General features: G+C 31.2%; 1 protein-coding gene across 3 annotated transcripts in view; it reads right to left on the bottom strand.

Moving 5' to 3' along the window:
- Nucleotides 1-27,777, bottom strand: part of LOC130892636 (protein jim lovell-like) — a 319,386-nt gene that overhangs the window by 46,651 nt on the left and 244,958 nt on the right. Inside the window, exon 1 of one of the 3 annotated variants that reach the window (XM_057798146.1) lies at nt 14,292-14,459. The exons of 1 other annotated variant lie outside the window; for it this stretch is intronic. The gene's annotated coding sequence lies outside the window, so the exon portion shown is untranslated. Of the gene's footprint in view, nt 1-13,925; nt 14,460-27,777 lie in introns of those variants that run through there. One more of the 3 variants, XM_057798147.1, reaches the window with a different exon arrangement.

The following is a 27,777-nucleotide window of genomic DNA, read 5'->3' on the forward strand; positions in this document are numbered from 1 at the left end:
GCAATAATTGATATTGATTTTAGTTTTCATTCTTTTCATAATACATATTCCATTCTTACGATTTGTAAATGTTAGCCACACGGTTAATTTCAAATAAAAAAGCAGCTGAACGTGAATCTAGCTATGAAAACATTGATTGAAACAGGACCTTCAATTTTTGTAGATATTTAGTAAAGATCAGGATCTGTATTTTTTTTTTAAATAGAATAACAAAAGTATGCCGCTCTGCTTTTCTATATTTTCGTTGGCAACACTGAGTGTCTGGGAGCGCTGCAGCCGATTAGTCATTGCTGTTTTTGTTTCGCAGACTGTTCACACGTGTACACGTTTAAGCTCTTTCCTTGTTTGTTTTTACTATGGCTAGTATAAGCAAAAAGCAGAAAACATATCACTATAATGAAGAGTGGGAAACTGATTACTTTTTTACGCAAGTTAAAGATAAATGTGATAAATGTTTACTTTGTAATGTGATTGTCTCTATAGGAAAGTAAGAAATGTTGAGCGTCATTTCAAGAGAGTTTACAATGGAATTGAAAAAGATTATCCGCTGAATTCAACTCCGAGGAGAGGTAGCTAAATGCACAACAATAAACTTTTTTTAAAACAATGAACAAGAACAAGGCAGCCACCGAGGCGTCATTCCGGGTTTCCAAGGTCATCGCTCATCATAAGAAACCGTACGAAGATGATGAGTTCATTAAAACTGTTCAGCTTTCTGGTAATATAATGATGTGAAGAGTTGAAGCTATGAGTTCTGATTTAGTTTCACAGATTAAAACTTTTGATTGCTGTAGTTATTTTTCCTTACAACTTTACGAATCAACTGATATAGTTGATACAGCTCAGTTGGCTATTTTTAGGCTTATTCGGATATTACGAGCAGCCAACAAATCTGTTTGCAGCCTTCGAGCATTGGTATGCGTAATTCTTAACGCCGTTAACCTCAAATAACGATCATCTACTACCGAAGTTACACTTCCGCGGCCTTGTCCGGGTCTTCTGGTTAGCTGCCCTGTTTCTTGGTAGCGAATAACAACTCTGGATATGGTGTTTCATTTGTCACATGTCTTGTTAAACGTCGAGGCACATCCATTATTAACAAAATAAATTTAAATTTTCACTATACAATAATACAATTTGCTTAGAAAGTTCTCGATCTCAATGCATTCTCCAAGACAGAAATGATTTACTCGGGTATTTTTGCTTCCCAAAAAATTTGTAAGGAATTGTGATATTTCTTTGCTCATGATAAGAAACCAGAAATATCTAAAAATAAGTATTAAAAATATTCTAAAATACCAGTGATGCGATAATTTTTGTGATCTGTATATTTTAATTAATATTAGAAATAAATGTTCGTTTGTAATAAACCGGTTTAAATTCCATTTTGTGTTTTTTCTCTGGGCCAATATTCCTAGGTAGCTCAAAATGTTAGGATGTCGCATTAACTTAAAAGTTTGGCGACCACTGGTCTAAAGAATCAACAGAATTTTCTCATATTTTATACAAATCAACAGTTATCTTCTCAAATGTCCTGACAAAAGGGACGATACGAATTAGGATTACTGATTAATATAGTAAAATTGCTAATGTGATCGAAATAGACGACGAATAATGGAAATTGTTTTACACAAAATTCGCGCTGTTCTTCCTTGGAGCGATCCATTCCTCCGATTCCTCTCTCAGCGCGATTCTTTCCTTAGATCGGTTACAAAAGTGCAAAAGCTTATGGTTCACCCCGTTATGGGTGAATTTGATAAGATTTAAAAAGCAGACGTATAAAACAATTATAATAATATAACACGAATAGTGATGACGAATATTGTGTTATTAGTCAACAAAGTAATAGATTTTTTATCGGATTATCCTATTTACTACATAATTGGCTACATAATTGAACATTGAAATTTGATTGTAATGTTTAAAACGTATTCTAATCTATTCGCAATTTATTTTCATATGCATTCGATTCTCTCAAAAAATGATGGAAAGGCGTTTGTATTTACACGTTATTAACGGCGGTTGAAATTACTGACTACAATAATCACTAATCCAGGATTTCTATAGACCTTCATACTCCGTCCGCGTATCCCCAACCAATCGCCATTGCGTATGCGCTCTGTTGTCGTTAAACATCATAAAATGTCCCTAAGTTACGGTGCCGACAATATTTAGTTTCTCTCTCGTTCGAGACACTTTATGTATACTGCGCATGCTTGAAAATGCGCAGAACCGAGCTGGAACCTAGGAGAATAGAAAGATCGTTGCCATTCTGTCTTGCTTAGTCGTCTTGCTTCCACGTATAGAAACTGTCCCTATAGAAGTATTACATATGACGAATTCCCATATTTAGCTAGAATAATGTAAATAGAAATTTCAAACAATCAAAAACATTTTATAATATTTTAAGTTGCATTCAAAGAATTCTTATAATATGATGGGTGAAAGAAATCCACTTGTAACTTTTCATAATTCTTGTAATATTACTTTCAATTACTAAAAATTAATAATACCAGGGTTGCTGTTCAAGTTTTCAGATAGACAAATAGAAACGAATTTTTATGTGGATTTATTGTATTCCAAAATATTTTCTATTAAGATCGATACATTTCTACATGCGTTTGAATCAATTGTCGAAGCATTTTTTTCATTCCAAAAACATGTGGCTTCAACGTATCAATTGCTTCTTCAAGTGTTGAAAAACGTTCACCTCGCAACTTATTTTTGATCTGCGGGAATGAAAAGAAATCAATTGGGGCCAAATAAGGCCTATACGGCGGATGACCCATCGATGTTTTGACTGTTCGAAAACGTTTTTGTTTGAATTGATGTGAGAAAGTTCACATTGTCGTGGTGAAGAATGTCTTCTGCGATTGGTTTCCCTGATTTTTTCGACCATTTCTGTCAAACAAATGCTGGCGTACTACTCAGAATTTACTTTCTATGTTGCTCTAACGGAACGATGGCGACATGTTAAGTTATTCCGAAAAAACAAGCGACCATTTAGTGCTTCCTGCGCGAACAGATTTAGTTGGAATTGGCTCATATAGAAAAACCCATACAGTTAATTGTTGTTAAGTTTTGGGTTCATACGTACCGATCCATGATTCGTAGCCTATAACGATCTTAGAGACGTTTTTTGAAGCATCGCAATTTTTTCAGCATTCATTTGCACCAATCGATACGAGCTCTTTTTTGAGCGATTGTCATACATTGCGGTATCCAATGCGAACAAATCTTCTTGAGACCAATACTCATGCAATTTTGAATGTACGCAATTGGAACTAATACCCAAGTTTGCCCTAATCTCATGGTATGTCACATGGCGATCTTGTGACATCAGTTTACGCACAGCATCGATGTTTTTTGGCATAACAGCCGATTTTGGGCGATCTCCACGAAATTCATCCTGTAGCGAAGTGTAACCACGATTGAACACCTAACACTAGTGAAACTTGATGGACTAGGATGGTGATTCATCACCAAAAGTTCAAGCAAATTATTGGCATACAGGTGTAGGCTGAATCCACATCGAGGCTATAGAAAATTCATCTCCCGCGATTTAACCCCATTTTTTTTTTTGACCAAGTATCTGTAAACAACTTAAACAGCACTCGTATGATAACACATTCTGAGTACGTCCACCTTTGAAACTATCATACTTTATTATGTCAAAGTTATATTTGACATATTCACGGCACACTTCAAAACTTAAGTAGCAATCCTCGTATATTGTTCTTTCTCTTGATAGTTGTAGATAAATTATTTTTTTTTATATTGAAGTAGTGGCTAATCGCTACGCTTGTGGTGCAAAAATCGCCCTCACTACTAATAGCCATCATTACCCGCTCATTGAACAAAATACTAGTATAAGAAGTCCCATTTTTTTATTATAAGTTTTGAAGTAAAACTTCTTCGCGCACGCTTCACTTGAGGATGAAGCTGATGAATGCGTGACGAGAAAATTGCGGAAAGCGTAGTCGGGCGAGGCGAACGGAAGTTGAGAGTGAGATATAAGTGAAGGAGTATAGTAACTTCGGGTATGGACATTTCTTGCAATATATTTGTGCAATCTTAATTGGCCAATCATCAATTGGTGTTTTGGACGATTGAATAATAGACATCCACATATAAATCCATGTCTATTATTAATCTGAAGGTTATTTTTTGAATTAGATCAATTCTTTATTTCCTGGAAAATTTGTTATGCCGCAATTCTCGATTAATTACTTCCCTGATGATGACTACATTCGAAAGCGTGTAATACACATTAGGTGTTTCATTACCACAATCCTTTAGCGATCACGTTCATAAACTGATCGAGACAATTGATAAAAAGGAACAATAAAATTTTGTGTACTCTTTAACGTTAACGTCCATGTTTTTCGAATACTTTCAGTATGTATTCATCATACATACTGAAATTGTGGTCATAGTACGTTGTATGTATTTAATTATAACAGTCGATGATAAATACGAAAGTATTGGAAAACTTGAGATAAATATTGGAAAGATTACACTTTGGTGTTTTAATTGCCACAATCCCAAAACTAAGCAAATGTTTGGATTACTATCTTATGCAGAAAAAAACGATCCAATCCAAACAATTGTTTCCAATAATAGTGATTAGTGAGATTTATGAATTGAACATTGAACCAAACAGTCTAATTTGAACTCAAAATATCACACCAAACCAATAAGATAAGTTAAAGTTCCTTAAGTTCCTTTTCTTAATCATTCGACGTATCCTTCATACGAGGTCTGGCTATTAAATAACGAGACTAGTTACAAAAAGGGTTTTATCATAAAAATTATTCTACATTCGAACGCTTCCCTTCAATATACCCCCCTCCCCTCGCTACATACATTTTCATACGCTTTTTTCATTAATCGAAGCAGTGCTGGAAGTCTTCTTTGGTGAGCGCCTTTAGGAAAAAGTCATAGGGAGACTTGGCGCTGGGTATCTTCAGTACTCTCTCGGCCCTCATTAAACGCTTAGACCACTCAAAAACACGCGCAGGAGATAGAGAATTTTCCCCATGTACCTCTTACAATAAATTATAGCACTTTTTTTCAATTTACCGAGAAATTTGTGATTGATAAGTTGCTCGTTTCAAACCGCTACTACACAAATACTATAATAGTGACGGAAACGTGTTTTGGGATGTGCATAGACAAGATATCTAGTTACCCAACGCACTACTCGTTTTTTTACCCCACCCACTTATGGTGCCCTCTAGGCTCGCAGTCTTGTTATTCAATAGCCAGACCTCGTATACTTAACGGGAAGTGTAGGTGAAGTATTTCCTCTGAATTATGTTTAATAAATGCTATTATCCGACACGTACGACATGGAACGGTGATTATAGAAAAGAATTTAGCAAAGGTGAACTAGTAAGCCTTTAATTGTAGCTAAAAACGTTCACATAACATGCGAGACCTATTTTATTTAGCAATATATGACTTATAATGAGAAAAAACGGATAAATATGAAAAATATTCGATTATCGTAAGAAATTGGGGATTTATAATATTTCACTTTGATGCTCACGTTACTGCTTCAGTTTAAAAAGATGAAAGTCACTTTATAATATTATTGAAGGAGCTTTTTGACTCAAAGAATGATACTATAACGGTGGTTGAAGGTTTGTTTCAATTATGTGGGTGCATTTGGAAGATTTGTACGCGTTCATTGTTTTGACTGTTGTTTCGTTTCAGGCATGTCTATCAGCTATCAAAATGAATATGGAATTCTGTGGTATGTGGAACCCAGTGAGTGCAACTGTTCAGTAATGATGGAGGAACTTTCAATTCTTTCCAACCTATTGTTGAAATCAAGTCATTAAACAATAGCGAAAGTTTTGTTATCTTGACCCTGTTCATCCTTTCGCGTCAATCTTTTCATCTTCCGACACTATTCACTAACAAGACCATCAGTTATGAAGCTGCCTACATATACCTGACTCATTTTTCGATGAACTTTCATTGTTATCTTCTGCCTGTAAAGACAAATCACAGTTCGAAATTTAAACGGAAGATCAATACTCAGTGAGAATCATATTTGTGTTATTTCAACTTAACTGAAAATTGTTTGTTAGACTTGCTAGTATAATATGCACTATAAGTACCTTCTGTATACCAGACAATCATATTTGGCACTTAAATAAACAACCACCGTAATTTCACCAAACAGTAAGGTTTACATTTCACCTGAAAGGTTGAATCTTCAAATATTTACTAATGAATTAACAATTAAAATATTTCCAATCATCAATAAAACACTTCCCCTTTTTTATAAATGAGAAATGAACAAATGTATAAGAGACAAGGATACTAAAGTTGTTATTAACATTATTAATAAATATAATATTACGCATTAAGCACAACCCTATATAATAAAAGTGTAAACCGTTTAATTTGAAATTATTACATTTACGTAACGATCCATGATGGCCCCCAATTATAGATGGTATATGAAAAAAGTCTATCAAAATCCGTTAAATAAAGATGGCGCTACATCAGCATCAGGGTAAATTTCTTTTAGGTTATATTTACTATACTATATCGTGCAATACAAGTTGTTGAATGATACAATGATAATTTGTGATGGATTTCAATCTTTTTAAATCCATTCTGAGTGGTTTTGGTCATATGCAACTGGACCTTTTTCAACTTTTCTCCCACAGAAGATACTACTCCTTATCTCTATCCCTCATATCCACAAAATGGATAAAATGTATAACATAGGTGGTTGAGATACATAATGGGTGACAGATACTATCATAGACGACACTGTATACAAGATGGTTGACGCAAGGAATTGATGACTGGTTGGTGATAAAAGACATACATGAAGAATGATAGGTGAAGAGTGTATTTTAGTGTATTCTTAATCGTTGCAAAGTACCAAGTAAGGACGATAGAGTTATAATGACACTTTACAAGCTTAACAATTTGATTACAACAAATGATTCGACGACCTTAATTTATAAAGAAATTTATAGTTTTTAGTTTGAGGCTAGAGTACATTTTCAGTTCCTACACGTTAATGCAGCACTGGTAGCTTTTTCATCCTTAATAATTTTTTATTATTTCCCATTAACCACAAAGTAAAAATGAGCGTAGGAACTAGATTGGAGGTGTATCTTGGGAATCCATGAATCAAGTTAATGAAAAAGAAAACGCTGTTCATCTGTGAAAGACGACTAAGAAGAAATGTTAACTGTAATTTCACGACTAGAAACATAATCTACACCCAAAATTAAGTGGATTGGTCACAATTCGAAAATTTAATTGCAGATTCAAAATGTCTTTAGATCAATCAAAAAGTATCTGGATTTTATGATAGGCTATAAGTAATACTAGTGCCTAGCACGATTTTGTGTTTTTAGTAAATTCTATCGACCATTATAAGTTGTTATATTAGATAATGTCTCTTAGCACCATACTTTGGTGAAGTCAATATCGAGTTTCTCTTGGATGTAAGCTTCGATATAAAAGTGGCTGATTAGTTGATACTGAAATGGACTTGTATACTTCAATGTAAATACATGTACTATCACAAAAAATATATAATGTTGACAAAATTTCATGTAGTGGGAATTACCGCCAAATGTGGAAAATATTTGGGCACATCTAGCAAAACCTATATTATAGGTGATGATTTAATAATGAATGCAGAAAATTATAGTAGCGATAGCGATGGTGAAGAAGCAGTTATAAATAAATATTTATTGTATATGTTACATTTAATAATAAGTATATTTAATAATAAACGATAAAATATAGTTTGTTTAACTACAATTCAAATTGTATCAGCAAACTCAATTTACGACTATGTGAACGTTGAATTTTAATAATTTTAGTTGTAGGGCGCAAATATTTTGAAGGCCGTCGCTCATGAGAAAATCTCCATACTATACCAGCATAAGTTGTTGGAATTAGTAAGTATAAATAGCTTGGAAAGATCATCGAATTTTTAGGAAACGTTCTCATTCTATTTAGCGATGAAAAACATTGGCCTCATATCCTCTTCCAATATCAATTGCAGAAGACAGTTATAAGAGAAACAATAATATTTCATAAAAACGCACGCCACTCCTACCAAATTAAGAATTGAAAAACAATGTTTACTCCCCCGTAGAATCATCTAACAAACCGTCAGTCCACGTGGACTCATCATTTCCACTGCTGGAAATGCATTTCTATTGGCCGAGACTATCGGAAGGCGTATGAACACAACTTCTTTGAAATATTCCTGCTAGACAGTGGCTTCGCTTGTTGAGATTCATTTAATTTATAAATAAATAGAAATATGGGCGTTCTTTAGACTATGGGCGAATGGAGATAACACAGTGCACAGTGTAGTGAGAATAAAGTCTGGTAAGAATTTAATGATGAAGATTTAGATATAGAAACACGGCAAGTTATTTTAAATATATTTGAATGTTTAAAAAAGGAAAATATACAGCAATCTGATAATGCAATTCCAATAAGAATTGCTGAATTAACTAGAGTGAAAATATTTTCTATTTATCGAGCGGTCACGAAAGGGGTTGCTGTGAATCATTCACAGAACCGAAAAACATATAAAGAAAAACTGAAATTAGTTGACAAATCTGCTCAAGATTTTATACCTTTATACTATTTATAGTTTTTATTAAAGAGAACAGGGCTGCGATATGAGAAGTTATACAGCAAAAGGTAGCAGATTATCCAGAATAAAATTAAACCAGTTTAGAAAGATTGCGTCAAGTTCTGTCAGCATGTGGTTTTAAACATAAGAAACTAAATAGCCGGATAGCAATAACCGTGATTTGCATGAGATAAAAGACTACCGAAGTTCTAATAGATACATAATTTATCTAGATGAAACATGGTTTGACAGTCACGATGTAGTAAATTTCGATTGGGTTGACAATAGTAAAAAGTACTGTTTGAAGATGAAGATATGACAGCAGAATTATTTTTTTTTGTTTTATTTGCAAGAGATGGAGTACAAAAAGGGCTCAGTTCACGTGTGGTACCCTGTTTAAACCAAACTCCCCTACAGGCAGGTACATTTTACTCGTCTTTAACGTTTTATAATTTAATATTCAGTTTTAGCAGCTTATATTATAGCTGATGATTTAATAATGAATGCAGAAAATTATAGTAGCGATAGCGATAGTGAAGAAGCAGTTATAAATAAATATTTATTGTGTATGTTACATTTAATAATGAGTATATTTGATAATAAACGATAAAATATAGTTTGTATAACTACAGTTCACATTGTATCAGTAAATCTCAACGTACGACTATGTGAACATTGAATTTTAGTTTCATGAAGATGTGACAGTCTGGTACCCTGTTTAAACCAAACTCCCTTATAGGTACATTTTACTCGTCTATTCGCGTTTTATAATTTAATATTCAGTTTTAGCAGCTTATATTATAGCTGATGATTTAATAATGAATGCAGTAAATTATAGTAGCGATAGCGATAGTAAAGAAGCAGTTATAAATAAATATTTATTGTGTATGTTACATTTAATAATGAGTATATTTGATAATAAACGATAAAATATAGTTTGTATAACTACAGTTCACATTGTATCAGTAAATCTCAACGTACGACTATGTGAACATTGAATTTTAGTTTCATGAAGATGTGACAGTCTGGTACCCTGTTTAAACCAAACTCCCTTATAGGTACATTTTACTCGTCTATTCGCGTTTTATAATTTAATATTCAGTTTTAGCAGCTTTACTAAGTATAATGAATTTTTCTTAAGTTCCAAGTAGGACTTCAATTAATTGCCTGTCTAAATAATGGCGTATTATACCGTCCAATTTATAATGATTCGATAGCCTTTTAAAGAATAATTTTTCGCATAAGTTATCATACTATTAAAAGTATTTATAAAAATAATAAATTTATAAAATGAGGTATCTACGCCTATGGTAGATCAAACAAAATTGTCGGCAAGGGTTTTTATAATCTGCAAGAACTTATACGCTCTTAGGGATTATAACAAGTAAGTACCTGATAAATTTTATTGAAAACAAATCGATATGTATTAAGAGAAACTATTCAGAAAAATTTTCAGCTTTCTTATTTTAAAGATGGACACCTGGAAGTTTTTAACTCTTACTCTATTATCATAATCTATCTGGGTAAATTTTTAACTATGCATATGGATAATTTTCATATTTTTTCCCTCTCTTTTATGGAACACAAATTTCATAGAAGAAAATTCGAAAATTTTCTTTATTATTTTTTCATAATAACAATCTATATCTTTAACTAATTGTGTAACAAAAAGTTTCACTTTTTAGATGAAGCTAAATTATAACAGATTTGAAACAATGTAAAAATGAAGAGATACCAATTTATCAAAGTTAATTGAATTAATCGAAGTAAAAATTGATACAAACCTCAAGATTCTTCTTTTCAATATACCTGTTTTCATAAAGAGTACATCACTAACTGACCATATAATTATTAGACTATTCAAACAAATGCGATAATAAACTATTTACTTTTACCGAACATTTAATTTCATAGTTGAAATACATCTACTACTAATATGGGCTCGATTTATTAGCCCCACATTATGTATTATCTATTTAAGTATCTCTAGATATTATTTGTGTTATTATACAAAACTTCTATTGCTAATCACTTAGCACACAAAAGAAATATATGTTCCAAAATACTAATATCTAGAATATGAATTTTCTTAGATAGTTATGAGGGTCACTAGAAATATAATTTTTTGGATTTTTTCGATCTATACTGAAACAGTAGCACTACTGTAGGTATTAATAGGCTTCTGTGATTTGAGACCTGTCAAAGTTTAGATAAGCTCTGTTATTATGTATTAGTTCAACAGCCATTAATAGCAGCTACATTGAGACTTAAGAATAAAATGAAAAAAAAATGTTTTTATCTGCTCATTATCAAATTAACATGTCTATAAGACCTTTGATATACCTCTACATGTGAGCCTTTCAGAGACATAGCTTCATCTATCTTTTCTTCGTTAGGTAGCATCTCAACAGTCGGTAAAGGGCCGTAGTGTTTTTAATAGTTGTTTTATTTTATATAAAGTGATAAAAAAACTTTATTTTTATTATTATTAGTCAGATTTGGTGCAATCAGTTAATAAAAAAAAATGTAGTCAATATTAAAAGTTTTATATCGATAAAATCCTTTCAATACTTTCCGTTCTATATCGATGCATTCTGTTGAAATGTTTTTTATTGTAACCATCGGTACTAACCAACTGATTTTGGTTAATACAATTCGATTCTTCATCTAAACATAACAAAACAAATAATCAACTACCCAGCTCACTATAACTGAGTTGTTAAATCTATATATAAAACGATATGAAGTTGGGAGCCTTCTCAAAACACTTAATTTCTCGAAGAGATTCAAAAATATTTCATTATCATCATGGATTTAATGGGAGTTTACCGCACGAGTTACCTTTCATGAAAATTGAAGATATGGAAAATTATAATGAAACTCTTATAGTTAATATTCCGGTAATCAAAACAAACACGTTTAGATAGTTAACACGGCAAGAGAATTTTGAAAATCTTGTGAAAGATATCTTCCATTGTGCCTCATAAAACTCTTTATTTTTAATTTACCAAAATGATAAATGTACCATATAAGAAGTTGCTATGAGCAAACATATGGAAATTAACCGCAATTGGCGAAGGTTATGTCGTATAACAATATAAAAAGTAATTAACAGTAACTGTTAACTGTACCATACAAAGTTTTGTAAATATTACAGCTACCTAATTGGACGGATCTCAATTGCCAAAAATAAAAGAATAGTAACAAAAATCAACGAACTCATATTTCCATATCTATACAATGTTTATATGTTTACATTATATTTAGATCAAAATTTCAGTGCTTGATAATGAATATATAGTTATGCGAAAGCTTGGAATATATATTGAAAAGAGTAAGCTCTGGTGATTCATTGCCACAATCCCACAACGATTTTTTCTTGATAAATCGTCTTGATATTTGATCTCATAAACAGATGAAAATTGACGGTTTTTATATGTATGTATGAATTGTAACGAAGTCTTTGTCAGCTAAATTATGAGCGGTTTCTTATTGGGAACGTGGCAATGAATCAATATCTCTATCAACGTCATATTGAATATTGAATTTTGAATCCTAGGAATTTTTACAATAATTTATACAACTTAAAAGCACCACAAATCCACAAATCTCAATGAATTATTTCCCAGACGGTGAACATATAAGTATTCGAAAGCTCGGAAAATATATCGAAGTTAGTACACTTTGGTGTTTCATTGCCACGTTCCCAATAAAAAACTACTATATATATATACAGTTTTGTTTATAAATTGTCTTGATTTTAGGCCTCCTTAAAATGGAACATCGTTTAAAAAACATAAAATCTTGACGGTTCGACCTACTTCGCTCTTTTACAAAATATAAAAATATAGCAGTAGATTATGGGATTGTGGCAATTAATCTCCAAAGTCTATTGATTTAATATACATTCCGAACTTTCGAATACTTATGTTTACATCATCAGAGAATTGTAGTGTCTTGAAATTTTGTAAATAGACATTCAAAATGACAGTTGACATAAAAATTTTTCATATTTTCACGTGCCATTTAATACCTCCGATTTAATATATAATAAGTATTAAAAAGAGAATACCTTCATTATCACTTGCCACAATCTCTCACAACATATATCATGAAAATAATAATAAAATAAATTATTTGTGAAAAACGAAATAAATTGTTGAGATAAATGAGACTGAGAAATCAATTAAATAATTTGATGTAAACAGTCGTATCAAATAATTATCAAATGATGTAACAAATAATGCTAATTCAGGTATGCCAGAAGGACAGTTTACTAAAATGACTGGATAGGCAAATAATAAATCATTAGGGTCTTATTTACAGTTCAAACTACAAGTGATATGAACATTATACAAGAAAATTCCACCAAGAAGATCTCTAAATGATATGTGAATACTTTTAATATGTTTTATTTCCATCTATTTTGAATGTTTATTGTTTATTTTGAATTTTGAATTTCCAATTGAATATTCTAGGGAGTATAGTTTTCACTCATTTTCCTAAAAATATTTTCGATAATTTCTCATTAACTAAATAAGATTCAAATTATATAATCATCTGCCAAAAAGTTTAGAGTTTTCCATGATCAAAAAACTTATTTAATGTTATTCGAAATGATACATACTTTGAAGTATTTAAATAAGTAAAATTTTTAATACCGATACTAAAATACATATTCCATAGGAATACATCTGTTTGCCAAATTGAAATAAAACGGGAAACCCTGAATATTTTCAATTAATTGTATTTTGACGACTACAATTATTCAAACAATCAAATGAATATCATGCAGCCAGTATAATTATTTATAGTTCATATTCCTCTTTGGTTAAAGTTGATAATCGAAACTATGTCATAGTGAATGGAAGACGATAAAAAATTTACAACAAAAGCATTGTTTAGTCACTTAAGTATATCAAATCAATACTCTCATGGTAGTAGAAATTGTCAATGATATTAAAATTATTTTTTTATAAAAAATCATTATATCTTTTTAAATTAAATTCTACGACAAAACTAAGAATCTATGTGAGAACTGCTTGCTTTGTTTTAAGAATTTAAATTATCAGTATTATTAACACTTAACACTCACTCTTAACACTTAACAAAATATCATAATTTAACTTAAGCTCGTTTATGTAAATGAAAAATTTGATGATTTATGAGATATGAATGTTTTTAGTATGAATGAATTATAAATATAAATATCAATACCGCAAATGTTGTGTGAATTATTGAGAATGAAAAAACGAAGTCGTTGGGTCTCTGATTTTGTTACGTTACTTACAGCTGATGAGAACGTGTTACCGGTAAATTTTGATGTTTGTTATGAACCAGTTTCCGAGAGGAAGTTTCACCGCACAAAACACGTGCTGTTTAGAAACTTTAAACCAATGAGCGCGCGAGAACGATATTATTATTGCAAAGTAGCACATCGCTGGCTAGTAGCGCGAAAATCAAACAGACTATAAAAGGGAAACGAGAACGGGAATGTTTGGGTTTAACAGGAGAGTTGAAAACACACACTGGCAAGCAGGCACACACGGAAACTAAAACCAGTAAGTAGTAGACTAGAGAGAGATATATAAGGCGCATATTCGCCACACATGCACATGACACATTCGAAAATAAGTGTTGAGTGTTTATCGCGCACCTGTCATCAGAAGGACGTTTTCTACGAGGGTTACCGGTTCCGACTGCTTTCAAAAATATGCCGACTAGCAATGGACGCATAATTCCTGGATCGCTGTTAATGAATCCGATTAGACAAAGCCTACTAAGAGGGTAGAACGCTTGCGCCCAACTTCCCCTCATGTAAGACTCACCCCCTCCAACTTCTTTACTCTTACTGTTTTACCCTTAGACATAAATTAAGGGGCGGCGTATACTTAGAATCACACACGCTCCTCTACCCTCTCTCTCCAACTTGGCGACCACTAATTACTTGAAAAAAGGATCGGTATACGGCGCTTCTCTCTCACTCTGTTTTGCATAAATGCACTAAGAAATCATCTACGCCGTGGAGCGGGTTTTCTTTTTAACGAGGCCGCCCTTCTTTTTCGCCCTTCATACACAATCTATCTTTTTTTCAACGTTTTTCTTATTTCGCAAAACAAAACTTCAACCCCTTCTTTCTTGAGATTCGCGAATCTTCATCAACAACTCTCAAAGTTTTCCATCGCATTTTATATATATTTAACTAACACTTTTTCCAATTGGCATTTCATTTTAATAAATATTACTATAAAAACGAAAGGGTATTGATAATAAAAATCGATGAATTACTTCTAGTTGCGAGTAGTTTAATACATTCATTATTTCGTATATATATATATATATATAGTGCTATACTAAAATATCACTACAGAAACTTTTTTCAGATTTGAACGTATTAAACAGCAAATAATAACGATTAGTGAGCTAAAGAGACGTCACGCACTTTGTACAAATTGATTTTCAATGAGAAGTATAAGTTTTCATTTGTATAATTTGATAGATTGAAACAATTCCTAAAAAACAAACGTTGAATTACGAGGACTGATATTTTATTCTCTCTTATCAAGGGTGTTCGGGGTCCACAAACTTTAGGGTGATTGTAGATTGTGTAATAAGTCATTCGTTGTTTCTTCGTATTGATTTCGCTAGGTAATTGATTATCACAAACAATTAATAAGTGTGAGTAATGAGGACTATCTAAAATCAGCACATTACCAAATTTTTTTGTTTTCGTTGTTTTACTTTTAGTTGTTTTAGTTGTTTTAGTTGTTTTAGTTGTTTTAGTTGTTTTAGTTGTTTTAGTTGTTTTAGTTGTTTTAGTTGTTTTAGTTGTTTCAGTTGTTTTAGTTGTTTTAGTTGTTTCAGTTGTTTTAGTTGTTTTAGTTGTTTTAGTTGTTTTAGTTGTTTTAGTTGTTTTAGTTGTTTTAGTTGTTTTAGTTGTTTTAGTTGTTTTAGTTGTTTTAGTTGTTTGTTTTAGTTGTTTTAGTGGTTTTAGTTCCATGCATAAACAAAATATTGCGTTACCATAGCAACTAACAATAATAATAACAAGTGTCAGTGTAAAGTTTGACGTCAAAAAAGTAAACCAGAGTTACGCAATAAATTAAAAGAAAAAAGATGTCCACCGAAATTGTGAAAATCGAAAAATTGGAATATCGGGCTATCATCATGTACCTGTATTTAAAAGATTTACGAAGATATGCTTAATACCCTTGGTGATCAATGCCCTTCGTATGCGACCGTGAAAAATTGGACTGCTTCAAAAAGGTGAATTTTCCATTGAAGATGATGACCGATCGGGAAGGCCAGTTTCCGTGTCTGTCAGTCAGTCAGTCAGTCAATATTTCATACGAACGCGTTCATCGTATAGTTCCCGTCAATTTGGATATGAGAAAAATTGCTGCAAAATGGATCCACAAATGTTTGAATGTTGACCAAAAGCGTGCAAGGGTAGAAGCATCGCGTTCGATCTGTGCTCGATTTAAAAACGATGTAGACTTCATAAACCGAATTGAAACCAAAGCAACAATCGATGGAATGGCGCCCTGTCCAAAAATCTGCTGGAAAAGTTCTTGCTTCAGTCATTTGGGATTGCCATGGAGTAATTATGATTGATTTTTTCGATAAGGGTAGAACAATAACTGGAGATCACTATTCGACATTACTGACCACTCTACGGGAAAAAATTAAAGAGAAAAGACGCGGAAAGCTATCCAAAAGTGTTTTGTTTTTGCAGGACTACACCCCTGCACACAAATCTCATGTTGCCATGCAAAAAATTAGTGATTTAGGGTTTGAATTACTAGAACATCTCCCTCATTCACCAGATTTGGCTCCCTCTGACTACCATCTCTTCCCTCGACTGAAAAAAAGTTCAAAAGGTCGTAAATTTTTTTCCAACGAGGAGGTAATAAAAGCTGTGGAGGTCTGGTTTGCAGAGCAAGAAGAAACATTTTTTTTGAAAGGTCTAGAGAAGTTGCAGGTTCGTTGTAATAAATGTATCCAGTTAAGAGGAGATTTTGTAATAAAATATTTTGACATTGAAATTTTGTTTGGTTCTATAGTAGGCTAAGAGTTTTTCAATATATCCTCGTAAGTCTTGGTGGTCAGAGAATCTAGGTTGGATACTAATTGTGTTGTTACCAGGGAAAAGCAAAGATTCAATAATTGGATTATCACGATCGAATTTCTTGAAAAATTATTTCGAAATCGTTTTCTTCCAAATATATCGGGAGAAGTGTTATTATGAAGGTTTCATAAAAGAGAAAACGCACTCCATTTTTAGGCCCAATAATTAATTCAATTAATTGATGTCTGTAGGTTGACTGGTTATTCATCGTGAGAATCGCCTACTGTGGTTTTCCAATGTCATTAGTGTATAAGAGGTAAAGAACCAGATCAAGAACACTATCTTGTGGTACATCCGCGTTGATTTCCTTAATTCTTTTAATAAAGCATCTTCTTGCTTTATTATCTTCTGAAGGATCGTCTCTTATATAGGACAGTTTTGCATATTGGTTAGGTAAGAGTTTGTTCAGTTTGTCTTTGAGCCCTCGATGACAAACTTTGTCAAATTCCTGAGTCTAGACTAAGAAAACAGAGAAGCAGAATATTTTTTATGATATCGGTTAGCCGATTTACTTTGAAATTTGTATCGTAAGATCTTCATTGTGTCAAATTTTAATCTTTCAATAAGCGTATTATAAGACGCGTGGATAAATTGAAGATTTAAAGACTGGAATTTTGAGTGATTAATGGATGGTTTTAAAATATGGCGGAGCTCTGTGAAGCGAGTTCACCTAAATTCAAACTGTGCTTAGTGCAACGAGAATACGGAATGAAAAGTACAAGACGAAATAAGATTACTATTTCAGTGGACTATATTTAATCGCAGGTTCAAAAGTATTATTGTTCGTTGATTTTTATATTCGATTATTGGAAACTGAAGACATAAAAACACCATAATTTTTGTGTAGTTTATTCTACGACCATTCAAATTCTCTTCTAGTAAATTATATCGATGAAGCTCGGCGTAAGAGAAACCACGTTGTCGCGTCCTGTTTATAATCTTATATGTTGAGAAAAAATTGTAATTATAGTGTTTAGAATAAAGTTGAATTTTCCGTTTAGTTATTTTACCGATTGTAGGTATCACCATATACTATGATTGAATCTTTAATTAAAATAGGAATATTAATAATATGGTTAATAGAATAATTGGTTTCAACGGAGGGAAAAGATGGAAATAAAAGTAATCGTCGATCCATATTGGATGTGGATACATGGATATGTGTTGAAGTCTACCATAGACCACCACTAAAATATTTCTTTCAACAGCTGTATTCAATTCCAAAGAATCGCGCTCAGGGGCGACTTGCACTAAAAAAATTTGTAGATGCAAAAAGTTATAGGTTTGTCGTGTTTGTTAGGTTTTTATAAATCAAATCGGTTTCTGTGTGGACATGATTATTTGTTTTAACTTATTTTACTGAATGAGAGAGTAATGAAATGATGAAGCATTTGTAATTTCTACAGATCAAACTCTCTATTGTACAGTTTATAAAAGATCTATCAAATTTTTATTTTAGATTTGGATTAGTAAGTACACGAAGAAAATATAAATCACCAAACACTACTCCACATCTTTATCAATATCTTTACTATACATAACTATTTTAATTTAATTTTCTTTACAGAAAACTTGCAATGCTTGAAATTTCAAAATTCAAAAATGTCATGTAAAACTTGTATACATACTTTTAGTGACTCAACCATGCTGAGAAATTAAACTAAAGTATGTTTTGGGATAGAACGTTCGTTGTGATGTTATAACTTTTTTTAATGAATCAAGTCTATCCTATATTCTTTTCGCTTCACAAAATTTGTAATCACTTTGTTATTAATATTGTCTATTTCAAATAAAAACTTTTTTCTATGGATAGCTTGGAAAGATCATCGAATTTTTAGGAAACGTTCTCATTCTATTCAGCGATGAAAAACATTGGCCTTATATCCTCATCCAATATCAAATGTAGAAGACAGTAATGTGAGGAACAATCAATATTTCATAAATACACACGGCACCCATACCAAATTAAGAAATTAAAAATAATGTTTACTCCTCGTATAAAATTTAGTAAATATCTCACAAACCGTCAGTCCACATGAACTCGTCATCTCCACTATTTACCAATAAAAACATAGAATCGATAAATTCTCTGGTTTTCCTTCACATGTTAACATCATCATTTATCAAAAAAGGTCGTTGCTGTTGAGATATTCAATTGGAATCTATTCACTCTCCTAACCAAGGATCAACTAAAATATTCACTAATAACAGTGATTTTTTTTATTAATAATGTAATTACCCTGTATATTCTTTTTTACTTTTAGTTTTTATGATTTTTGTGAAACCCGATACTGAATAATTATGAGGCAATCGTTGGAGATATTGCACATGTAATTGTATGACATTTTAAGCAAAATTATTATTATTGGTCTGCACGTGCTTCATGACTAAAAATAACATTATGACATTATATACGAAAATTATCACATTCCTTTTTTATAATATTCAATATCAAAATTTCAGAATTTAGAACCCTTTACTACTAACTAACTCCATAGCCCCCCTCGTAAACAGTACTTTTCATGTAAATTTACAATCATCTATATATTTTATTTCTTGCCGATCTTCAAATTACTTCTTGTATATACCCTCTAGAAAGTTCTTTTACATGCAACAACATACAAACAATGCAAAGCCTTGTAGCCCTCTAAAAAAACTTTTTGCTTCTTCTAAAACCCCCTAGAGATATAGTTCTTCCAATACCAATTGCAGATTTGCAATATTTCCTAAATACGCATAGCACTCATACCAAATTCAGAAATGAAAAATAATGTTTACCACTCGTATAAAATTCTGTGTACATCTAACAAACCGTCAGTCCTCGTGGACTGATCATCTTCATCGAATCGTAAACATAAATGCATTTCTATTGGCCAAAGCTGTCGGAAGGAGAATGTACACAATATTCCTACCAAAAAGTCTGAGATAAGCAATGGCGTGGCTTGGTGAGATTAACTAAATTAATAAATTTCTTCAAATAGATAGAAATATGGCGTTCTTTAGACCATGGGCATATGAAGACAATGAAATTGCACAGTGAAGTGAGAATAAAGATAGGTATGAATTGAATAATAAAGATTAGATATTTCGATAGACTTAAAGAAAAGTCGAAATGTCAGAATTTATTTTTCTTTTAAAAATTATCAAAAAAACTAATTTTAAAACAGAAGAGGCCTAAAATCGAGAACATTTAGTTGCATTAATATATCAAAAGGTCTAAGAAATAAGAAATTGAGGAGATTTAAATATTTAGATATACAAACACAGAAAGATATTTCAAATATATTCGAGTGTTTAAAAAAGAAAAATATACAGCAATCTGATTTATTGAATATTTTGGAAAAGGTGATGCGCTATTCGATGCCCCGCAATTAGTACATACTTGAATAAATAAAAGACACTCGAAAAAAAAAACAAAGTTGCGATTTTGTGGAAGTAGTTTTGGACATAATTAATTCTTTTTAATTATTGCTTGGACGCCTGCGTGTTGGCCGCTCATCAATTCTGCTTTATCATAATACACTTTGTTAGGTGACTTTTAATTATAAGGATTTTCAACATTTCAAAATCTATGTTATAGGACTCGGGTAGTTCCAAAAACGTTTATTAAGGTCACCATCGTCAACATGTTTAAAAAAACTTCCAGTTTAGATTTTGCATTCATAGTTTCAACTGTCATCATTGCCAAAAAAGGTATTATTGATGTATTCATGACAAATTCCAAACTTGTCCTGTGATCATTTCATATTTCTTGCATGGTTATTGTGAATATTGAAGAATTTTCTTTCTGCTTTCTTAGACTTGTATCTAATTCAGTCGGAAAATTTTTAAATAGAAACATACAACGATTATCGGAATTTTCATTTCTATCGTGTTCGCGGAGCGTTAATTCAAATGCCCCGCAAAAAAATTCGTACAAATGATAATTTTTGACAATGAGTACTGTCATCTCAACACATTTTTATCATGCTTCTGAATATTCAACCAAAAAAACAGGAATTTTCATCTTCAAACTTTCTTTATAACCAAGAATAAAAGTCGTTTATAGAGTCGAAGGCTCTTTCCAATAAATATTCCTTCAAATTATTGTGAAATGCGGGACAGTATTTTATTATTCTCTAGATTTTGTTAGTTTTGAAGATTATTTCGATCGTTTTTTAATTAGGTTTTGTAGCTAAAACACCACGATTTCTAAGCTTTTTTTTTCACTAAAACATTATGTTGAAACATTTTATCGAGTACACGTCCAATAGACTAAATTGAATTATTTCATAAGCTTTCATTCAACTTTTTTTGTAAAATCATGGGAAATCTAAATAATTGCATGTTACGTAACTTTTTGAGAACACTGTATAAACGGGTATATGTTAGTGATGGCTGTGATGGCTAAATATTATCACTTCCAGTCAGATAATTTGCCTCACATTGTACATGACTTAACTATAATGAATTACTATTAAAATCGAAACACAAGTATTGATATTATATACTTTCGCGGTCCCCTCGTTTTTTGGCTCTAGAAAATCGAAAAATCATCCGATTTCAATGAATTTGTTTTTAAAATCTTAGTTTTCACAGCGAATTTATGAAAAAAAATGGGAAATATCTCACTTGAAGATTTTATATAGTTTTATGACTTTAAATATAATCGTTCATAAATTTTTTACAAAGCATCAAATGCAGTTCATATATTTTTTCGTTAATTTACACAAAAAACGAACTTTTTGGAGAAAAAAAAATTGGAAAATGTGTGTTTATTAATTTTTCATCTCCAACAATCAACCTTAGTAAGATTCCATTTTTTTAATGGTGAAAATTTTTAATTTTTCAAAGTTACTTTTTTATATTGTACATTTGATTATAATAAGTGATTTTGAGAATGTTTTTGTTCATATAACTTGTTGTAGAAATTGTTATTGTTTTTAATTGTAAAAACATCATTAATAAACATTTTGCTATAAATGTTTTTTATTTGTTCGTTTTTTTGTGTAGATTATGAAAAAATATATAACAACTTCATTTGATTATTTGGAAAAGAGTTATATGCAATTATACGTGAGAGAGTGCATTTTCATGAACTGAATGTTCATAAAGCCCTGAAACCCATTTTTTTATTCCCATAATTTTTTTCGTAAATCGGCCGTGAAAACAAAGATTTAAAAAAATTCATCGAAATCAGATGATTTTTCGATTTTCTAGAGCGAATTCAAAAAACGAGGTGAACACGAAAGTATATAATTACCTTGATTAGGACAAAAAATATCATTTCGATCATTATTTCTGATCTTGATTCCGCATCTCTATTCTTGATGATGAGATCAAGTGGTTTGACAGAAATGTATCGCTCTTTAAGGTTCGATTTTTGATACATCCACTGTCGAAGTTTTTATCTCCCCTGAGGACACTATTAATTTTTTCTACTATCAGTTAGTCCCTGAAAAATTCAGTCTGGTCGTTGTTATGTTACGTTTTGGTCATAATGATACCAAAATTTCATTTTAAATGATGATTTGGTACATCTGCATCATACCTTACAATATTAAATAGAAATTTTGCGATTCGTTTCACATTTTTTCAATAATCTTCGAAGATATCGATTTTTTTTAAACTTATTTTCAATATCTAATTGTTAAACTTGTGTTCACCTCTTACTCAATTGAAAATAATATCGAGTGGACAATTATTCCACTTCAGATGTGAAAAAATATTCAATTTATTGAGAAACAAACATATTCATATCTTTTTGCAAAGTGTATAACTTTCAGCACGAGCTAAAAGTGAAAGCGTACTGGGGTAAATAGAGACAGACAGGTCACGTACAAGTGGCCTCTTCGTAGGTTATAGGAAGCGGTGCAATAAATCCCTTTTATCTGCTTACCTGTTGTTAAGAGTGACTAATACTATATGGTCAGCTTTAGTAATACGAAGAATTTTTATACTTACAGGTAACAAATGAACCGTTGACTTTTATATTTGTAGTAACCAATACAAAATTCTGCTAATAGGTGAAGTTGAATGTTTATTCTGTTTGGGGATAATTGAAGGCACAATTATTTTGTAAATTCTCTTTTTCCTATAAATAATCTAGTTTTGTCATACTGATATAATTTTGAAAAATGTTTGACCGTCGATTAATATTTCCAAATGATTTTTTACAAACGATTATGATGTATAGAAAATATCCCAATATATGTAAAATTCTCAGGCAGAACGAGAAAATATGCATGCAGAATTAATTATTGAGGAACATTTTAAAACTAAAGAATTAGGAAATTTCTACCAAAAGGCCAAGAAATCACGAGGGTCTAGTTGCTGAGATATAATAAAAAATTTTAAATCAAAATTAAAAATTTGCCATAAATTAAGAACGCCTTTATTTTTTTTCAAATTTGGTGCCCAATATGCTCCTTGATGAAGTAATATTTTGACATGAATAAACTTTGGAAAAATTCAACCGGTGACGCGATTTCCACCGTAGTGTTTTATTTTTAAAACTGATATAAAAAAATAGGAAAAAGCAATGTCTAAACGTCAGCAATGTCTTTTAGACGATGAAACACTGATAGATAATGTAAAGAGTTTTCCACATTTGTATGACAAAAAGGACCCATACAGTTTTTGATTTTAACTCAAAATTTCGAACACACTATATCTCAGCAGCTAGTCCCCGTGAGGATTCGTATTCCTGTATCAAAATGCATCATTTATTGAGATCTCTCTGTGATAGAGCGTTGTCAGTCAAATATCGAATCACCCTGTATCAGAAATAGAGAGGGAAGGCTATTAGTAGATCCATAAGAAAAAACTGTCGGGTCTAATACTCCGAAAGAGTGTTAAGTGGACAAGAGGAAATCAGGAAGAAGATATAGGGGAAGAATGAAAAAATGTTGATCTGTGAAAATTTGAAAAACCATATGTGCAGGAGGGATCCATATGATCAAATCTGGCGGGAAAGATATACGGAAATACGGAAAACTATTAGATGTGAAAATTATAGAGAAATATTACTTTTAGATGTGGTGAAGAGGAACAGATTGAACGAAAAATCAAAAAACATTGTAGGTAAATAACGAGAAGATTTCAATAAAGCATGAGTTTCAACGGATCAGATATTCACCCCTATATTATATACGATAACGGGTAAACTCTATACGTGACTTCTAGGCCTAAATTTCATGTTTACAAGTATAGATTTTATCAAACTTATGACTTAATAGATAGAAATAAAATTTATATTGCATGGGATGTTCAAAGAATTGTGAAGCTAATTTAAATGATACTAGACAACTCAAACAATAGAGTCCAATATCGGTTATAATCTATTGTTGGAATAAATAGTATGAGATAGCAGGATAGCGCCGATTCATTACCATGGGCAGTATATAATTGCATATGCAGACAAGATTCAGCTTTGATAACAAAACAAGAAGGAAATGGAAAGAATATTCTCTCAATTAGAGGAGGATGTAAAGAATTTTGAACTGGGAATTCAATAAAAGAAAACAAAGTATATAAATTTGAGTTGGAGAGGTTTAAAATATGAGGAAGAAAACGTATTTGAATGCAAATACTTGGGAGCAACAGTGATAATTGAAAATAATGGAAGGATTAACAAAGGAATTATCTATAGAAATAAGACCGATAGTAATATGCCCAAATGAAACATGGCATTTAATAATGGCGAGAGAGACGAAATTGGTTATGTAGGAAACAAATTTACTCAAGAAAATCTTTGAGCAAATAAATACAAATGATGATCTTTGAAGAAAAAGAACTAAGCACGGACTGAATAATCCTCATAAATAACCATAAACAATTTTCTTATGAGCTCAAATAATGAGATAGTTAGAGCATACTCAAAGGATGCTCTAACTATCATTGGAGAAGGATCATTAGGGAGATGAGAGAATAAGAGAGAGCAAAGAAAATATGACTGGATGCAGTATTGGAATATAATAGTGAGGTGGAACCAATTTGGAGTACAAAAATGATTATAGTAAGTTTTGATATAACTAAAAATATTATTTACACAATGTGCTTGTTAATAAAATTGTTAGATTGCACCCATATCATATGGTTTCACATCAAGCCTTTCATCACGAAGACTTTGAACGAAAGTTAGGTTATTGTGGTCATTATTAGATTTGAAGGAAATATTAATTTGCATTATTGACCTGAGAAAATATGCAATCACGACCAAGAATTGAACATTCAATAGGTAAGATGTAATTCATGGAAAAATAAATGATTTTTTCAACGAGATCATCAAGTTTGTCAAGATGTTTGTTGGGAGAAAAATTGAATTACCTCCCTTTACCTCAATCGATATGTCATAAAGTTTTAAACAAGAACTACAGGGGTTCTGAATAACCTATATCAATTGGTAACATTGATTTGATAGATTCCAGTGAACAATCTCTTTAATAAATAATTTGAAATAATAGTTACGCACTTTAGATCAGGGTCGATAATTTTTGAAACAAAAAAATAATCGTATTACAAAATACAATGGAAAAAGAGGAGAATATAATGAGAAAGAAATTAAAAATTATTTACGTGTGATTTGAGGTCGTGAAGTGGGGTGAGTTTCTGAGGGTGAAAATCGGCTTATCTCGATATCCGGCAAAACTACAAGTTATGTGGAGAAAAGTTAGATAGCAAATTTGTAGGTAATAAAAAAATGCGAAAAATTCAAGAGTTCCTATTTTTTTATTTTTATCTTTCGCAAAAAATATTTATTTTCACGAAATTTGGTGGAAGGTTATTGTATCCCGTATACACTGTGATTCATTTGATTCAATATATTTATTTTTTTAACATGATTTTCAAGAGCTCTCTTATTTTCAATCAAAAATTCAGTTAAAGATTTTATAAGCATCTAAAAATTATACATAATTTGAATCAAGTTTTTTTCGTTTTTTGCCTTACCGATGGTTATATTTATTACATCACCAAAAAGTAGAGATTTAAACAACCAAAAACTCACCGACTATCTTGACAGGATAATTTTCGATTGAAAATTAGGGGGCTTTTTCGAAATTGAGGTGAAAACATAAATATTTTAAATCGAATACTTTACAGTATTTTTGAGACATGAAAACTTAGGTTTTCACCAAATTTCGTGAATAAAAATGTTTTTAGTGGAAGATAAGAATCGAAAACCAAAAACTTCAATTCAAATTTTGAGCTATGCAAAAAAGTGTGAACACATAAGCTGTACATATCTTTATTACCTACAACTTTGCTTTTCAGCTTGCAGCTTTGCCGAAAATCGAGGTAAACCGTTTTTTACTTCTAAAAATTCACCACCTTCCACTCCCCGACCTCAGATCACCCGTAAATTAAATTATTTTTTTTCTAAATTTTATTTATATGATACATTATATTCTCCTTCTGTTTCAAAGGGTTTTATTCTACTATTTTCTTTTCTTATAATTTTCAAAAGGCTTCTACTCTGACGAGGATTTTAGTTACAATTTGTACCTCAAGTTATAACAAAAAGTTTCTAAGAACGTTTGCATTTTTATCTGGACACGCTTGTATATATCTAAATAAAAATTAATATGAATATGAAGAGCAAGTGATCAAATGATTCAATTCAATCATTGACTATTTTACTGTATTCCGAACGCGATCGTTCATTCATTTTGGATATTACCAATTATTTTCGGCGAAACTAATTTACCCTTTTTTCACTTGTGATTTTATGTCTTCAACATTTGTTGGTTGGCATTAGGAACTTCACTTTTCAAATATATCCAGGAACATAAATCCGGAGGAAGTAAACTAGGATATAGATAACCATTCTGTGGGTTTTCTTGTACATTGACATGTACAGGGTTCAAACACAAATTAGCGTAATCGCGGTACTAATTTCTCTTGCAAGACTTTCAAAAACACACTCCGTTGTAGTTGGTTCAAAGAATATTGGAAATATAATTTGAATTTGATTATGACCTCCTCTCACATCCGCAAAATATCTATAATTTTGTCGATTTACTAATGCCCTCTGGATGTATTTAAATGAAATATGCATTTTTTATGTTTTTGAATGTTCTTGATTTTTAGTCTCTTCTGTTTCAAAATTATATTATTTTCAATAATTTCTAAGAGATTCATAAAATTTGACGCTTCGACTTTTCTTTAAGTCTTCATCAAAATATGATATTGACAATATAAAAATAAGAATAAAATTAAACTACAACTTTGCTAAATTAAGAAAATTGATTTTTCCTTACTCCTTACATCTCAAATAATAAATTATTTATTATACATCAAGTGCCTTGTACTAATTGGGACGCTGTCACGCTGTCAACATAGGGCAGTCATCTCAGTATTTAGAAAATAGATTAAATGGTCATCGATACAATAAAAAAATCGGGCTTCATTAAAAAACCATGAAGTTAAAAAAACGGAATTTAATAAACGAAAAAAGAGAATTTTTAGAAATGGTTCACATTCACAAGATCGAAAAAGCTATAAATGATTTAAAAAACCTAAATAATTCATTTATAGCTCGATTTTACGCTTTAAGAAAAGTCGAAACGTCAAATTTTATCCATCTCTTGAAAAATATAAAAAAAAAATAGTTTTGAAACAGAAGAGACCAAAAATCAAGAACATAAACATATGAAAAGGTCTAAAAAATAAGAAATTTACAAGTATATTTATACTAATGAGAATAATTATTGAAAAAATATATTACTTCTTAAACTGTCAAGATGTAACAAACTAAGAGAAATATATGAATATATTTGATCACACACGAAATTGAACGAGTACTATGATTAAATAACCGTCAGTACCTACAGTAAGTGAACCACATTGTACTAAGTACATAACTATTAACAACCCAGAATCAACTACTGTTATAGAAGGAAACCACATAACCAGTTTCCGGTATTTCTGAATTTAATATTGGAAAAATATTATTAGAATCTCTGTTACCAGTTTTAATATATTTTGGATTTTTAAATTAGTTCGAGGTGACTCCATAAACCATTTATTTCATAAA

Source organism: Diorhabda carinulata, chromosome 4 (genome assembly GCF_026250575.1).
Source record: "Diorhabda carinulata isolate Delta chromosome 4, icDioCari1.1, whole genome shotgun sequence".
Taxonomy (NCBI): domain Eukaryota; kingdom Metazoa; phylum Arthropoda; class Insecta; order Coleoptera; family Chrysomelidae; genus Diorhabda; species Diorhabda carinulata.